Raw genomic sequence first — 9,824 nt, 5'->3', positions numbered from 1 at the left:
CCACCCTTTGCCTATTTAGATGATAAACTTTTCAGGGACGAGATTATCCCTTGCTTTGAGGTTGTTAGAGTTGGTTGAAACTCACAATGTCCGTTCTGCGGGAAATGTTGACATTTTGAAATTTGTTTTCATTCCAAACTGGGACAAAACCAAAAACGTTCCAAATTTCCGACTCAACAACATTTTTGAAAATGTTCCATTTTTGGTCAAGCCGAATGTTTCATTCCAATTTTTAAAAAAATGTATATTATAATTTATAATGCAATACCAAATAAAATAACTTTTGAAAGGAAAAATCAAAAGGTTCCATTCCGAGATGTCGGACTTTTTTTTTAAACAAACTTTGATCGAAATCGCCACAGTTCTGTGGCCAGTTTCGATTTTCAGTTTCGCTTTGGACAAAACGGCATTTTCAAAGAGGGGACAAACGTTCCGTTGAACAATTTTCAAAGCATCGCGAGCGTTTTTACAGCGCCTCGCACAATGGGTCAACAATTTCACGCGGGGGCTTTTAGGTGATACCGAAATACAAATAAGTAAAAAATAACAGTAAGGTTCAAAGCAAAATCCAGACATAGGAAATGGAGAAACTAATGGCTCTTGAAAGACGAGGCAAGATTATGCAGCCTGCATTGTGGGCTGCTCATTTGTGGTTTGATTATAGGGAGAGCGTCAATATCAGTGGAGGGATTTAACTGTTGGAACATTTTGCCAAGATGTTGTGTTGGATTCTCCATAACTGACAATTTTTAAATCAAGACTGGAGGTTGTTTTTTTTTTTTTACAAGATTTGCTCTAGCCTTGTATAGGCACTGACACTGGGGCTGGAGCTACAGGCACCAACTTTCCAATGTGTCGGGGGTGGGGGGCTCACTGCTCAGCCCCTGGCTCTGCCACAGGCCCTGCCCCCACTCCACCCCTTCCCGCCCCCTCCTCTGAGCCTGCCGTGCCCTCGCTCCTCCTCCCTCCCTCCTAGAGCCTCCTGCACGCCACAAAACAGCTGATCGGGAGGTGCGGGGAGGGAGCTGGAGGCGCTGATTGGGGGGGTGAACGGACTTGCATTAGATTGCTCGAGCGCGTGTGCTAAAAACAGCGCGTGTGGACACTGCGGCTGGGGCTCTCGAGCCGAAGGGGGCAGGCGGGCTTCAGACCCCGCGCTCCATCTCGAGCATCTGTGCCCGTGCTATTTTTAGCCCACTAGCTTGAGCCCCGCTAAGGTGGCTGTGTCTGCTCGGGCCGGAAGGCTCACTCCCGGCTGCAGTGTAGACACATCCCCAGAGCTCTCTGGTTGCGCCGGGCAGAGAGAGGTATAGCCCTTTAAGGAGTGCAGAATGTTCTGCTGCCCCGTTTCCCCCTGCAGCACCTATGGGCTCTATCCATTCCCCCACCTCCTCCCAGCTTCATCTGGGGCAAGCAGGGGGTGCGGGCGGGGGGAGATGCAATTTGATAACGGCCTCTTCTCTCCAGCCTGTGCAGGGAGTGCTGTTCCGAGCAGCCTCTGCAAGGTACAGACTTCTTACTCCCTTCACTCCGCCCTACACGGCTGTGTAAGATGGGGCCCGGTCTGGCCCTTTAAGAGAAGGCACTGCTGCAAGGGAGCTCACATTGCTGGTGTCCTGTCTGGCGCTGCTGTTTGCAAGGCTGCTACAGGGAGCATCCAGCCATGGCCCTGCTCCGGCCAGTCTGACCTGGCATTGACATGGCACTGCCGTTTGGAAGCCCACAGCCACTCCGCACCTACCAATCCAGCAGCAGGAATTGGCATCTCTGTGTGATCTTACTGCAGGGATGGAGGGCGGGTACCCTGAGTGGCACCAGCATGAATCCTGCTGCGTGTGTGTGTGTGTCTCTCCCCCGCCCTGTGGGAGAGGCAGCAGTTCCGTCTCGGGGTGTTCCTTCCCTTCCCGATGGAGGTATTTGGAGCAATTGAAAATACCAGCCTTGGCCAGGTATTTGGAGCAATTGAAAATGGGCTGGTCTCTGAAGGCTGCAATCGGCAGTGCCCGTCTATAACACTTGGGGCTTTCTGGGCTGCAGGGCGGGGGGGAGGTTGACAAACCAAAACCCAGCTGCTGTGTCACTGCACGACGTGACAATCCATCTAGTTCAGATGAACCACGGCGTTCCTAGAAACCGTGCCCCAACCTGCCGTGATTCACCCCCGCCCCCTCCAAACTGACCTCATCCAGTTATCGGCCCGGGGTTATCTTGCCTAGTGGGGTTAGTTCTTAGTTCGTTCAATGCTGGTTATTGGGCTATAGGCAGGTGCCGTGCGTGTCACCAATAAATAAGCCAGCCCTACCCAGGGCCGGCTCCAGACACCAGCCCAGCAAGCAGGTGCTTGGAGCGGCCAAGGGGAAGGGGCGGCACGTCGGGATCTTCGGCGGCGGGTCCCTCTCGGACCCCCCGAGGTTTCATGTAAAGCTCTAATTGTCCCTGTGGGTTAAGCCCTGACTCGGGCTGTATAAGTGCTTAGCTCTCCCTCCCGGAGATGGCAGAAGCCACCATAATGAGGACAGAGGTCCAAGCAAAAATTGGTGTCTTTGGAGGCTAATTCTCTCCCTCAGGGTATGTCATAGAATCATAGAATATCAGGGTTGGAAGGGACCTCAGGAGGTCATCTAGTCCAAGCCCCTGCTCAAAGCAGGACCAATCCCCAGACAGATTTTTGCCCCAGTCCCCTAAATGGCCCCCCTCAAGGATTGAACTCATAACTCTGAGTTTAGCAGGCCAATGCTCAAACCACTCAATATGCATCCGAAGAAGTGGGTTGTAGCCCACGAAAGCTTATGCTCTAATAAATTTGTTAGTCTCTAAGGTGCCACAAGTACTCCTGTTCTTCTTGCGGATACAGACTAACACGGCTGCTACTCTGAAACCAAACCACTGAGCTATCCCTCTCCCCCTACATAGGGCTGGCCCATGTCAGCTGACTCCAGCTCGTGGGGCTTGGGCTATGGGGCTGTTTAATTGCTGTGTAGGCCTTCGGGCTCGGCCTGGAGCCTGGGCCCTGGGACTCCGCGAGGGGGGCGGCTGGGCCAGGGGAAGGCCCCAGAAGCAGGCACCAGCCTGAGCCCAAATGTCTACACAGCAATTTTTAGCCCCACTGCCTGAGCCCGAGTCAGCTGACCTGGGCCAGCCGCCGCCAGGTCACGGGTCTTTTATTCCAGCGGAAACGTACTCTAAGCTAAGAGGCTCATCTTCATTAATAGACGCTGTGCCGCTCCTGTGAGGGGAGCAGAGGGCCAGGCTGCCTGGGGGAAGCCTGGTTGGGTTACTTCTTTCAACCCCACCTTTCCAAGTATGTCAGACAATCAATCCCATCTCATCTCTCCCTCCCAGCCGCATAAGACAGGAGTAACTCCCCCGGCCTCATTCCTGATGTTCAGCCGTGTAAACACCAGGGGAGCCAGTTCCTTTCCCTTTCCTCTAATTGGGTCTCTGTCCCTTCCTGCTCTTTCGATGCTGTCACACTGTTACTTATCTGGAGTCTCTGGGCACCTCACAATCTTGAATCGTCACAAGTGCTATTACCCTCCTTTTACAGGTGGGGAACTGAGGCAGAGAGAGACTAAGGCCCAGCTCCTCAGAGATAGGCTGCTAACTCCCAGTGAAATTAAATGGACGCTAGAAGACTAAATACCTCCCAGGATCAGGGCCTAAGTGACTAGCCCAAGGTCACCTAGAAAATCTGTGGCAGAGCAGGGAATGGATGCTGGGTGCTCTAACTAGCCTTCCCTCTGCTGGACTGTCTTAGTTCTCTCTCTCCTTTCCCTTCTGTCATTCTGTTCAACTTATCCCTCTAGTACAGCATTTCTCAAACCGGGGTCCATGGCCCGCCACGGGCCCCGCTGATCAACTCCTCCCCCTCCCTCCCAGTGCCTCCTGCATGTCGGGGAACAGCTGTTCAGCGGTGTGCAGGAGGCACTGGGAGGGAGAGTGAGGGGCAGGGATGGGGCGTGCTTGGGAGAGGGGAAAAGGAGGGGCAGGGTTGGAGCATGGATGGGAAGAGGTGGGGCCTTGGGGAAGGGGTGGAGTGGGTGCAGTGCCTGGGGCTGAATGGGGGGGTTGGGGGTCCCTGAAAATTTTAAAATCAAAATGGGGGTCCTCGGGTTGCTAACGTTTGAGAACCTCTGCGTCTAGTCCAAGGGTTCTCAACCTGGAAGCTCACAAATGGGTGTCCGGCGGGTGGCATATTGCTTTCCATATTGCTAAATGGGAGGGGGAATCTGGTCTGACCTCAGAAGCTGGGGCTGGGGAGAATCAGAATAGGGGTTTCTCTGTATGGAAAAAAGGGTCCCAGTTCGGGAAAGTTCGGAACCACTGCTCCAATTTTCTTCCCTGGCTCCTTCCCCATCCTAGCTCTCCTCCATCACTATTCTTCTCCCCCTGTTATTTATTCTTCTGTTCCCTCTTTTTTCTCATTTATTCCTGGTCCTTCCCCCTTTTTTTCTCATTTCATTCTTCTTTTCTCTCATCCCTTTGTTATCTGCTCCTCCAAAGCCATCCCCACCCCCCCACTCCTTCTACCACCCCACTGCCCCCTTCCGTCCTTCCCCCTCTCACCCAGATTTCTGGCAGCGGCCGTGAGCTGCCAAAGCTAACAGCGATGTTAAAAAAATAAAAATAAAGACATCACCCAAAGAGAATTTTACAAAAGGCAGGATGGGACAGGCTGGCGCGATACTTCCCATTTCACACTCAAGGATGATTTCAACCCATTCACTGCCCACGTACGCTCCTGGGAATTTCAGGCATTCAAAAATAAGCAACAATAACACCAATTAAGCGGTGACAGAATCATTTGTCTCTTCCTGTTCTCCTGCCCGCCTTCCTTGGCGGACACCAGGTCTCTTTCCCTTCTGCCCTGCAGGGGAAGGCCGAGAGAAACTCCCACGTTCCCCAGCATCTCTGGTACGACCCCCCTGCTGGCTCTGGTTGCAAATTTTCCGACTAAACCATTTTTCATCCAAAAATGCCAGTTAATCGAAACCAAAACTTCTCATGGGAACATACCAGCTTCAGCGTACGTTAGCCAGGAGCAGTTTATCAGGTTCAGGATGGAATTTCTGCTCAACTCCAGAAAGCCCCACACCCCAGTGGTTAGGTCATTCCCCTGCAATTAGCGCTCTAACAGATTGAAGTGCCTAGTCTGAATTAGGGAGAGCAAGGTATAGAACCGAAGTCACCCGTCTACAAGGTGAGCACCCTAACTACCAGCCCATTGACTATCAGGGCTGTGGGACGCTCTCTTGTTTTTTCATGAAGAACTTTGAGTGGTGTCAGTTTCATCCCAATGCAAAACAGGATGGAAAAAAAAAAAAAACCATTCCCCACCCAGCTCTACTCCCGGCCTTGTTGTTCTGGTCTACACTAAAAGAATTTCAAAGGAGTCGTTTGGCTTTCAATGGGATTTGAGTGCCTAACGCCTTTGGTCTCTTTCAAAAACTCCATGTAAAGGCTCAGAATGTGATGGAACACTTTGCATTCATACGCACACACAAATGCTCCAATAGCCAGCTAGCATAGCGGTTAAATTGGTTCAAAGTTAAACTGGCTCAGCCCAAACTTGTTTAGTACCAGTGTGGACGCAGATAAGCTAAAACAGGTCAACTTGTCCTATTCACTGCTGCACTGGTGGTCTTGCAAAAATCTCCCAAAATGCACTGCTTCTGAGAGCCGCGCTGAGAATTGTGGGAAAAGTATCCAGAAAGCACTGCAGCTGAAATGGTTTAGGGTCTGTCTTCACTGCCAAGTTAACTCAGGCTTGTACCTACCAACCCGCCACCGGTCCACACACAAAACCCTCTCCCCCCAGTTTAGTGGTGCTTTCAACCTGGGTTAGCTGGTATAGTTCATGTTCTTATCTAACTTCTGTTTGCATGCCATGAACACAGCAATAACAAAAAACACATAGCCAAATTAGAACATAACGTAAGAACATAAGAATGGCCATACTGGGTCAGACCAAAGGTCCATTTAGCCCAATATCCTGACTTCCGACAATGGTCAATGTCAGGTGCCCCAGAGGGAATGAACAGAACAGGGAATCAAGTGATCCATCCCCTGTCGCCCATTCCTAACTTCTGGTAAACGGAGGCTAGGGACACCATCCCTGCCCATCCTGGCTAATAGCCATTGATGGCCCTATCCTCCATGAATGTATCTAGTTCTTTTTTCAACCCTGTTATAATCTTGGCCTTCACAACATCCTCCAGCAAAGAGTTCCACAGGTTGACTGTGCGTTTTGTGAAGAAATACTTCCTTTTGTTTGTTTTAAACCTGCTGCCCATTGTGATCTTTCAGTTACCCTTCTGCACAGGGAGGCCATGTGGTTCTGTGGCTAACATGCTACCATGGGACCCGCAAAATCTTGGTTTTGTTTATAGCCCTGTGGGTTATATGCAGCTCCAAAGTTCCCTAGCTGTACATTTTGGATAATACTTCTCTCCCTGGTAGGGGTGTTGTGAGGCTAAAAATATTAAAGATTGTTAAGCGGTTTCAGATCTCCTGATGAAAAGTGCTATATAAGAGCTAGGTATTACTGTTATTCCCTGTTGTGTTACTTTGAGCAAATAACATGGCTGTTCGGTGCCTCAGTTTCCCCATTGGACATAAGTGATACCTACCTGCCTTTGCAAAGTGCTCTGACATTTGCTGCTAAATAGAATCCAATCCACAGTAAGGCAGTTCAGTGCATTTACAGTACACCACATTACACTGCTGTAAGGAGATTAGGATCTGGCTTGCTTTATTGCATCATCTTCTTTAACGATGCCCTGTGGTTTTATATCATGTCTCATTAACTCATTGTTTCTGGCATCCGTCATGGTGTATTCTTTTACAGTGGGCGCTGCAAACATTTTAAAGCTAGCGGTTTGTGAGGCAACGTGGGTATTTATAAGATTGCGTACCTGCTTGCAATCGATGGATCGTGAGGTTAGAATACACTGCCACCTTTGTTTGAAAAAAACCAAAACAACCACCTCCTCATTTGCTGGTAAGGCGCAGTTTTGTTCCAGGGTGGTACCGGGACACAACTGTAGCGATATGCTGAGCCCGAGCGGGGCTAAGAAGGGATCCTTATGAGCCATCAGAGGAAGGAGACGGTGTCATGAGGAGGGAGGAAGGCACCAGACAGAGTGGCTAGCTAGAGCCATTACCTGAAAATGACGAAAAATGAAGGTGTGTCGCGTGTGAAATTTCTCACAGGAAAAGGTTTCCAATTAAATTTGTCAGTGGGACGCTTTGAAACCGAATGCTCAGTTTAGTTTTGCTTCAAGCTGAAATTGGTTTCACTTCAGTTTCCCCCCCTTTTTTGCCACATGAATGACGCCCCCCCCCACCTTTTCTTTTTTCCATGCACGAGGAAAAATGAAACTCTGTCACGCTCCACTCGGTAACGTTTTCCAAACTGGTGAAGTTTAAAAAAGGGTACAGAGTGGGAAAAGAGGAAAAGTGCACGAGGGGAAAGGACCCCAGACATTATTCATTTCCTGGCTCTCAGTGGCAAAAAGGAAGAGAAAAAGGGGTGTGGGGGGGAATAAAAACTGAAATTTTTCAACATTACAAAAGTCACAAATGAGAAAATACAAAATTTCAAATATTTGAAATTTCAAACATTTAAAAATTTGATTTTTAAAAAGCTATTTTATAAGGCAAAGGGTCTGATTTCCTGCCACTTACGCTGAGGTACTTTCATTGGACCTGATTCTCTGCTACCATTTTCCATTGTTAGCAGCTGCTCATAATCAGGGTGACCAGCTGTCCCGTTTTTAAAGGGACAGTCCCATTTTGGGGGACTTTTTCTTATACCCCCCACCCCCGTCCCGTTTTTTCAGAGTTGCTATCTGGTAACCCTACTCATAATGAGTGCAAAGCAGGGCTTATATGCTACCCATTGCTTCCCAAAGCTCCCCCTCAGGGCTGTATGGCTCCGCACTGTGAACCACCTTGTAAATGATGCAACCCAGCCAGCTGCCGAGCAGGTTGGGTTATGCAATTCACGCACTACCAGTTGGTCAGTGTTGAGGGCAAGCGTTTAATGGGTAGTTGTCAGTGATGCTGTAGGCATGAGCTAATGCTGTCTGGGCAACTTAACGCCTAGCATCGCCCGTTTTGGAACAGTGCCACCTGCTGTCCTAGCTTGGCTGTATGGGAAACTTTGGCAGCAAATCGCATGCCCTGTAGTGCATTGCACAACAAGCTTACACCAGGCCGTAGGTTTTGCTCTGAGTCAGTGCACTGCCCCTGGAGCGGGAGAGAGGAATTCTCTTCTCGCTTGCATAGTTTATATGTGTGAGCGTGTGTGTGAGAGAGAAAATGCCAAACAAAAGCTCTCAGGAGAGTATTTAATCCACTTTGATTGTGATACATAATCGGATTCATCCTCGTTTTAATTCCCGGGGCCAAATTCCATGCTGATGTTTCACACCCTAGGCAGCGCCGGTGAATCTGGTTCTTCCAGCCAGGGCCGGCTCCAAGTTTTTTGCCGCCCCGAGCAAAAAAAATGTCCTGCGCCCCCCGGCCCCGCCCCTTCCCCGCCCCATTCCAACCCCTTCCCCAAATCCCCGGCCCCGCCTCCTCCCCTGGGCACGCCGCATTTCCCCTCCTACCCCTTCCTCCCGTCCAAGGCAAGCCTGGGAGGGAGGGGGGAGAAGCGGAGTGGCAGCGCGCTCAGGGGAGCAGGCGGCAGTGGAGCAGAGGTGAGCTGGGGGGGAGGGAGCGGTTCCTCTGCCCCCCCCCCCGGGTTACTTCCTGCGGCCCTTCCCGCGCACCCCACCGCCGCTGCTCACCTCCGCTCAGGGCCGGCTCCCGGCTTTTTGCACCCCAAGGGGGAAAAAAAAGAAAAAAGGAGCCGGAGTGCCGCCCCTTGTTAAGTACCGCCCCAAGCACATGGTGTTAGATGGTGTTAACACCTCCATGCACACATAGGATCTCGTGCCGTCGCTTACCCCTGTGGAAAGGACGAGCACTTTGCCCAGGTCTGAATGACTAACACCAGATGCAGTGGCAAATTGGGCCCGCATCCTTAAGCACCTGATTGTGATCTTACACTGTTTTCACACTCACCTGACCCCCATAGACATGGTTGGAGTAACTGAATGCCTCATTACACTAGTGTAAGAGAAAGATTGTCATAAACACTGTCAGAGATCAAATCCATCCTATGCTGCTACCAGCATCAGCAATTACATTTTCTACAAGCGTGCAGGCTGGCAATGGAGCAGTGTGAAGGAATTTTGCCTCTTTTCTTCCTGTTTTGAAATAGTCTCCTTTCTTAGATAATATCCTAGAATCATAGAAATGCAGGGCTGGAAGGGACCTCGAGAGGTCATCTAGTCCAGTCCCCTGCACTAAGGCAGGACCAAGTATACCTCGATCACCCCTGACAGGGGTTTGCCCAGCCTGTTCTTAAAAACCTCCGAAGACTGGGATTCCATAACCTCCCTTGGAAACCTAGTCTAGCACTTAACGACTGGTATAGTTAGAAAATTTTCCCTAATATCTAACTTACCTTTCCCTTGCTGCAGATTAAGCCCATTACTTCTTTATGGTAGTAGTAGCTCCACCCCCGCTTCAAGGCCCCGCCCCCAATCCGCCCTTCCCCCAAGGCCTCACCCTTGCTCCGCCTCTTCCCACCCCAGCTCCGCCCCCTCCACCAAGCACCTCCAGCCCACCGTCAAACAGCTGATTGGCAGGTGGCTGATAGGTGTTGAGCACCCACTATTTTTTTCCCCCCGTGGGTGCTTCTGCCCCACAGCACCCATGGAATCGGCGCCTATGGACCAATTGATCACTGTCCTCTGTATAACAACCCTTGA

This window comes from Terrapene carolina, unplaced genomic scaffold (assembly GCF_002925995.2).
Source record: "Terrapene carolina triunguis isolate 2854851 unplaced genomic scaffold, T_m_triunguis-2.0 Scaffold836, whole genome shotgun sequence".
NCBI classification, from domain to species: Eukaryota; Metazoa; Chordata; order Testudines; family Emydidae; genus Terrapene; species Terrapene triunguis.
This window is presented reverse-complemented; position numbering follows the sequence as displayed.